The following is an 8,480-nucleotide window of genomic DNA, read 5'->3' on the forward strand; positions in this document are numbered from 1 at the left end:
GAGACAGAGAGAGACAGGGCAAGTGAGGGACGGGCAGAGAGAGGGAGACACAGAATCTGAAGCAGGCTCCATGCTCTGAGATGTCAGCACAGAGACTGACGCGGGGCTTGAACCCGCAAACCATGAGATCATGACCTGAGCTGAAATTGGATGCTTGATGGACTGAGCCACCCAGGCACCCCTGTTTGATTGTTTTGATAGCAGCCATCCTAATGGTTATGAGGTGGTATCTCATTATAATTTTGATTTGCATTTCCACAGCGATTCGTGATGCCCAGCATCTTTTCATGTACTTGGTGGGCTTTTGTATATCTGCTTTGGAGAAACGTCTGTCTATTAAACTCCTTTACCCATTTTTGAATTTTTTTTTTAATTATTGAATGCTACTTGTCTATATATCTGGATATTAATCTCTTATCAGATATACACTTTGCAAATATTTTCTCTCATTCTGTAGGTTGCCTTTTTACTCTGTTGGTAGTGTCTTTGATGCACAAAACTTTAAAATTTTCACGATGTCCTATTTGTCTATTTTTTTCTTTTGTTGCTTGTGCCTTTTGAGTCATATGCAAAACATCATCACCGAATTCAGTATTGTGAGAGTTTTGACCTGTGTTTCCTTCTAAGAATTTTTTTTTTTTTTACAGATTTAGGTCCTATGTTTAGATCTTTGATTCGTTTTGAGTTTGTTTTTGTATATGTTTTTAGTTAGAGGATCATCTTAACTCTTTTCCATGTGTATATCCATTTTTTCCCAACACTGTTTGTTGAAAAGACAGTCCTTTCCCCATTGAATGGCCTTCACTCCCTCGTTGAGAAGCATTTGACCGCACATCTGAGGGGTTATTTCCGGACTCTATTTTACTCCATTGGTCTCTGTGCCTGACTTTCATGTCAGCATTACTGTCTTTTAGTTACTGTGCCTTTGTAGTAAGTTTTGGAATAAGAAATGTGGGTCCTCCAGATCTTCTATTTTAAGACTATTTTGTCTGTTCCCATGAGATCCCACAAGATTCTGTATAAATTGTGGGGTTGGTTTTTTCTATTTCTGCAAAAAAGTGTCATTGGAATTTTGATAGAAATTGTATCTTAATGATATCAAGCCTTCCAATCCACGTGTAGAAATGTGACTTATTTTCATGTGTTGGCTTTGTATCTTGCTACGTTGCTGAATTCATTTATTAGTTCTAACTTTTTGTTTTTGGTGGAATGTTTAGGGTTTTCTATTTGTAAGATCATATCACCTACAAACAGATCATTTTAATTCTTCCTTTCCTTTTTTTTACTTCTTCTTTTCCAATTTGGATGTCTTTTATTTATTATTCTTGCCTAATTGCTATGCTAGAATTTTCACTATATGAAATAGAAGAAGCACAAGTAGGGAGCCTTGCCCTGTTTGTGATCTTAGAGGAAAAACTTTCAGTCTTTCACAATTGAGTGATCAATGTGGATTTTTTATATGTGGCTTTTATTATGTTGAGGTAGTTTGCTTCTATTTTTAGTTTGTTGAGTATTTTGATCATGATAAAGTGTTGGATTTTGCCAAATGCTTTCCCTGCATCAATTGAAGTGATCATGTTTTTTTCCCTGCTTCTTCATTCTAGTAATATAGTGTGTTGCATTGATCAATTTTTATGTTGAACCATCTTTACATTCCAAAAATAAGTACCACTTAGTCATGGTGTATAATCCTTTTAATATTTTGCTGAATTTGGTTTATTAGTATTTTGTTGAGGATTTTTGCATCAATGTTCCTAAGGGATATTAGGCTTTAGTTTTCTTTTCTTGCAGTGTCTTGTCTGGCTTTGGTATCAGGACAATTATGGCCTCATACAATGAGTCTGGAAATGTTGCTTCTTTTTATGGTTTTTAGAAAAGTATAGGAAGGATTGGTACTTGTTTTTCTTTAAATGTTTAATAGCCTGGTTCTAGGCTTTTCTCTTCAGGATATATTTTTTAAAGTATTTATTCTCTCTCTCTCTCTCAGTTTATTTATTTATTTTGAGAGGGGGACAGAGTCAGAAGAAAGAGAATCCCAAGCAGTCTCCACACTGTCAGCACAGAGCCTGGTATGGGCCTCAAACTCACAAAGCTTGAGATCGTGACCTGGGCTGAAGTCAAGAGTCAGATGTTTAACCGACTGAGCCACCCAGGTGCCCCTTGTCAGGATAATTTTGATTACTGATTCAGTCTCCTTATTTGTTACTACTCTGTTCAGCCTTTCTCTTCATTCATTTTTTTCTTTATTTTTAATTTTTTTATTAAAAATTTTTTAATGTTTATTTTATTTTTGTGTAAGAGAGAGACAGAATATGAATGGGGGAAGGCAGAGAGAAAAGGAGACACAGAATTCAAAGCTGTCAGCACAGACCCCGACATGGAGCTCAAGCTCGAACTCATGACCTGTGAGATCATGACCTGAGCTGAAGCTGGATGCTTAACTGACTGAGCCACCCAGGTGCCCCATTTTTTTTTCTTTAAATATTTCTTTATTTTTGAGAGAGAGAGAGAGAGAGAGTGCAATCAGGAGAGAGCCAGAGAGAGGGAGAGAGAGATTTTTTTTTTTTTTTTTTGTCTCCCTCTCTCTCTGACCCTCCCGGAGAGAGAGAATCTTAAGCAAGCTCTATGCTGTCAGCACAGAGCCTGATGTGGTGCTCAATTCCATGAGCCATGAGATCATGACTTAAGCTGAAGTCAAGAGTCAGACGCTTAACCCAATGAGCCACCCAGGTGCCCCTCCTTTGTCTTTATTCTTGATTCAGTCTTACTAGGGTCTAGGAATTTGCCCATTTCACCTAGGTTATCCACTTCGTTGGTGTACAGTTATTCATAGCAATTTCTTGTAAATCTTTTTGTTCCTATGAAGTCAGTAATAATGCTTCCACTTTCATTTCTGATTTTGGTAATTTCAATTTTCTGGGTTTTATTTCTTGTTTTATAAGTCCATTTAGGTAAAGTTTTGTCAATTTTGTTGATCTTTCAAAGAAACACATTTGGCTTCATTGATTTTCTCTCTTTTTTTTTTTGTATTCTCTATTTTGTTTATCTATGATCTAATCTTCATTATTTCTGTTCTTCTGGTAGATTTTGGTTTATTTTTCCTTTTTTTCTTTAGTTGTCTAAGTTGTAAAGTTAGGTTTTTTATTTGAGATCTTCCTCATTTAAAATTTTTTTTAAGTTTATTAATTTATTTTGAGAGATAAAGAGAGAGGGAGAGGGAGAGAGGGAGGGGCAGAGAAAGAGGGAGACAGAGAATCTCAAGCAGGCTCCATGCTTTCAGGGCAGAGCCCGATGCAGGGCTCGGGTGATATCCCTACCTGAGCTGAAATCAAGAGTCTGACACCCAACTGACTGAGCCACCCAGGCGCCCCAGAGATCTTTCTCACTTTTTAATATAAGTCCTCTCAGCTATAAATCTCCCCCTTAGCACTACTTTTGCTGCATTCCACATTTAGTGTGTTGTGTTTTTGCTGTCTTCATCTTTGAATATTTTGTAATTCCTTCTTTGATCTGCTGGTTGTGAAAGACTGTTTTGTTTGGTTTCTACAAATTTGTAAATTCTCTAGTTTTACTCTTGTTATTGATTTCTAGCTTATTTACCTTGTTGTGGTTAGAGAAAATACATCGTATGATATCTATTTTTCTTAATCTACTGGGATTTAGGGGCGCCTGGGTGGCTCAATTGGTTAAGCATCCTATATCTGCTCAGGTCATGATCTCATGGTTTGTGAGTTCGAGCCCCGTGTCGGGCTCTGTGCTGACAGCTCAGAGCCTGGAGCCTGTTTCAGGTTCTGTGTCTCCCTCTTTCTAACCCTCCCCCACTCATGCTCTATCTCTCTTTCTCTCCAAAATAAATAAACATTAAAACATTGAAAAAAAATAATGACTGCAGCCAATAGAAAATGCTGCCCCCGCCCACTGGGAGTTTATAGTCTGTCCCTGCTGGAGGCCGGCTCCGGCAGGTCCAGGGGTCCCTGAAGGATGGACAGTGTCGGCGAGAGAGAGAAAGAGAGTGAGAGAGCCCCGGAGATTCTTTCTGATCACCAGGCAGGCATCTCTGTCCTGTCGGTTTTTGTGTCTTTATTTAAAGGTTCAGCAACCAGATGAAGTCATAGAAAGGAATTTCTTACAATGGGAGGTCTTTTGTGATAACAATAGTAGAATTATTCCGACCAAGGAAATAACAGAATGTTCTTAGTGAAAAATAGGATAACATATAGGTCAAATTGTATATAGATAAGTTAGGAGTATTTTGTCTGGCTCTCAAGTGGATGAATGTTTCTGAATTGGTTTGTTTGTGGAGACTATCATGGGGGCCCTGAATGGGTCAGTCTTTTGCCCCTGGGTTATGTTTTAGCTACTGTTATCTATCCTCATCCCAGCTGCCAGTGTAAGAGAGGGTGTTTGTGGAAAGTAGGCCTTGAGGAAGGGACTGTTATGTTTCACCAATTAGCAAAGATATGTGTGGTAACTATGTTTTGCTCTTAACCCCAAAATAGGCCCTTAGTCTCAGGGCCAGGCTCAGTTGTAATTCTTGTGTTCTTAACCCCCTAAGTCTTGGATCTGCAAGGCCCATAGGAAGAGCCTTTTGACAATCGTCCATAGAGCTTTCATCTAAAATCTCTTTTGTAAAGGCAGGAATATGCTTTTCCTTATGAGGTATCTGTATTCAGAATATGGGTCTGATATGGAATATTGTGAGGCCTGGTCAATACCAGCAGGCTTATATCCAACATGAGCCAATAGTAGCAGAAGGAGATACCAGTTTTCATATCTCATGGGAGGAGCTGCAAACATTGTCACTTCCTTGCTGTGACTGCCATCCAGAGAGGCCAGTGCGGCTCCCGGCATGTCCCCTGTTGACCTCTCTCTCCAGTCCTCAGAGTCAAGGTGCTGAAGGGTCAGTGGCTTAACCTGTGAACTCTGAGTGGTTGCCTCCTGCTGCAGTTGGGGGTCAGGAGGAACATCTTTCTTTTACTAGGGAGTTGTCCACTGCTCTCCCCTCCCCCCAGCACCCACATGCACATAGGTACATGCACACACACTTGTACACGTGCACACACGCACACACGCACATGCACACACACACACAAAATGGAATTAAGGAAAAAATACTTTGTGGAGGGAAAAATTGTTTTGAAATGCCGACCCATGCATTTCATCCATTCCACTAGCCCTGTGGCCTTCACTGTCCTGGGGGCGGGGGGCGGGGGCACGGCACAGCAGGAGGCAGAGAATAAAGGGTGCTTTGCCTCTGTAATTCCTAAACCTTCAAGGCTTTGCTGGAAGAAGACATGTGCCCGGACCAGAGATTCTGAGTGAACAGTGAGGAAGGAGCAAGAGAATGCTTTCCAGCCTAACACTAGGAAACGCTGGCCTGGGGAGGGAAGGGGGAGAAGGGGGGTGTTGGCCAGGCGTGGGGCTGGGCCCTGACTTGGGGCTGCACAGGGAACCAGAAAGTAAAATCACTCACGGATAATTTAACACAATGATTACATGTTGAAATGGTAATATTTTGCATATGTTGGGGTAAAATAAAATAAAATATAAAATCAATGTCTCTTTCTTTCTTCCTTCTTGCCTTTCTCCTTCCTTCCTTCCTTACTTACCTCTTCCTTCCTCCCTCCCTCCCTCCTTCCCTCCTATCTCTCTTCCTTCCTTTCCTCCCTCCTTCCCTCCCTTCCTCCTTTCTTTCTTTCTTTCTTTCTTTCTTTCTTTCTTTCTTTCTTTCTTTCTTCTCTCTCTCTCTTTCTTTTTCTTTCTGGGAATGGGTGAGCTAAGATTTATTTATACAGTGGAAAGTTTACAGCAGTGGAAACACATGACTTTCTTTATTCTACAGAAGAAGAACCATTGGCCAGAGAGGTTACCTGAAGTGACAAATACCACTCAGAGGGGTCACAGAAAGTCTAAATCTTGGGGCGCTCTGTGGCTCAGTCAGGTTGAGCGTCTGACTCTTGATATCTGTTTAGGTCATGATCCCAGTGTCCTGGGATCCTGCCCGACGTTGGGTTCTGTGCTAACAACATGGAGCCTGCTTGGGATTTTCTCTCTCCCTTTCTCTCTGCTCCTCCCGTGCTCGCTCTCTCTCTCTCTCTCTCCCAAAAATGAATAAATAAACATTAAAAAAGAAAGTCTGGATCTTGCACCCAGGGCTCCTGGATCTTAGTGTTTTAAAAACCCTTTCTTTGGAAACAATAAAAAAAAAAAGTGAAAACAGTACCCAAAAGTCCTATATGTCCTTTACTCAGATTCACCTATTTTAAAAAAACATTTTGCCACATTTGGTTTCTTAATCTATTAATATTTGTACATAATTTTTTCCAGAACCTTCTGTGAGTAGGCTGCTTACATGACTTCCGTTGGAGTAAGCCTGGGACCCAGGCTCTGTCCTGCTGTGTGTCCAGGGGCGGTGGATGGCCCCTCTCCAGTTGTGTCTTGCTTTTCCTTTGCAGTTCAGATTCCCCTCCACAGAGTGCCAGCCTGATAAATATTTGCAGGATTAAAAACATTAGGTTAAGTATTTGTATATTCATGGCTGGTCCAAGGATGTGAAGGTATTTCTACATTAGCCCGAATCCTTTTGAAAGATGACCCAGGGCCTACTTACCAGGGTTTAGAAAATGATTTCAAGACTATGTTTATTTTTAAACCTTACAGCCCAGCAAGTCCGCTGTTTCGAGGAACCCCTTAGTGTGGCTCCCCCTTGGATCAAGACCTAGGGATTGGACAACTGTGTGTCTCCACCTGGTGGCCATGTCTGTAATCACACATCCTGGATTCCAAGCTGAGCGTGTTTACTCCAGCTTGTAGGCCAGTGTGGAGGGAACTCTGTGTTTTCCAGGTCAATGCCGCTGAGCAGGGGAAGAGCCTGAAGTAGGGTAAGGACAGGGAGATTCCTGCTTGGCTTTGCAGTTCCCCTAACCATCCGCCGCGTGGATGTCATTGTGCTGAAAATTCCATTTCTCCCCAAACTTGAGTTCCCTTATTTAGCACCCAATCGCCTCTTCTCAATTCCTGGGTTCTCCCCACCCTGACTTCAGCATGTCACAGGGAAGGGCAGCTGCCCCTCCTGTAGCCGGTGTGGCAGATTTGATGTCAGACGGAATAGGTGTTAAATCTCACATCTGCCCTTACCGGCTCCACGTTCTGCTGTCGACATTCAAGGCTACTTGAGTCTGTTGGCTCAGCCATAACCAAGGATGGTCTAGGGCCCTTTGGTGCTTTTCTCCTTCACCAGGCTGCTCAGAAGCAAGCTCTTTATAAAGGTTCTTGCCACTCCCCTACTCCCCCACCCCCCTGCACCCCAGTCCTCTGTGCTACACATTTTGTTGCCTCTGAGATTCTTTCCAGAAACCCCCTCCTGGATTCTCGCTGCTGAGACTTTGTTGCCATTCCTTTGATTTATCGCTTGTTAGACCTCAGTAACTTTCAATTTGACCCTTTGGACTCCCCTTTGCCTTACATGCAGATCTGAGCCACCGGGGGCAAATGAATCCACAACACATCCTAACACTCAAGTCAAGGGCAAATCCTGGGCTCCATGTGTCTGGGGAGGAAAGCAGAAAGGGAAAGGCAGTGTCTACTCTCAGGACTGCTGACATCATCCGTGGTGCACCAAGCAGAGGCCTTGAACCAAAACCTGTTCTCCAGTTGTGTGAATTCCTCCCTTCTTCTCCCTCTTTCTCTCTGTTTTTCCTTCCTTCCTTCCTTCTTTCCTTCTTCTTTATAGTAACTGTTAAGCAAGTCTATAAGACCCATGTGACCCCCGCATGAGTGGGGGAGGGGCAGAGAGAGAATGAGACAGAGGATGTAAAGCAGGCTCAGCACAGAGCCCGATGTGGGGCCCGAACCCTGGAGCTATGAGATCATGACCTGAGCCTTAGTGACATTTAACTGACTGAACAACCCAGGCGCCCTGACCCTGTGACCTTTCTTTTAATAAATTGTAAGAGGGAGCAGAACTCATCCCTCTCCACCAGCAGAGGCCAGCAGAGCACATGGGTTGACTGCAGAGCGATGAGGTGATGGGGTCAGCCTCAGCTGCCTTATGCAAGTTGCAAGAGTCAGTGTTTTATAGTAACATATTAGAACAAATCATAAGGATGGTGGCCAAGTTCCAACCAGACACACAACTGTTACATGAGTATACCTTAGCATATCCCATTGCAGTTGGGAATGGTACTTGAAAAAATTATTTAAACAAACTTGCCAATTTGACAGAAATGAGATGTCATTGTTTTTATTATTTAATTTTATTACTTAAAAAATTTTTTAGGGGCGCCTGGGTGGCGTAGTCGGTTCAGCGTCCGGCTTTCGCTTAGGTCATGATCTCGCGGTTCGTGGGTTCGAGCCCCGCGTCGGGCTCTGTGCTGACTGCCAGCTCAGAGCCTGGAGCCTGTTTCAGTCTGTGACTCCCTCTCTCTCTCTGACCCTCCCCTGCTCACGCTGTCTCTCTCTCTCTCAGAAATAAAAGAGGG

This window comes from Hyaena hyaena, unplaced genomic scaffold (genome assembly GCF_003009895.1).
Source record: "Hyaena hyaena isolate Hyena2069 unplaced genomic scaffold, ASM300989v1 scaffold_39, whole genome shotgun sequence".
Taxonomy (NCBI): domain Eukaryota; kingdom Metazoa; phylum Chordata; class Mammalia; order Carnivora; family Hyaenidae; genus Hyaena; species Hyaena hyaena.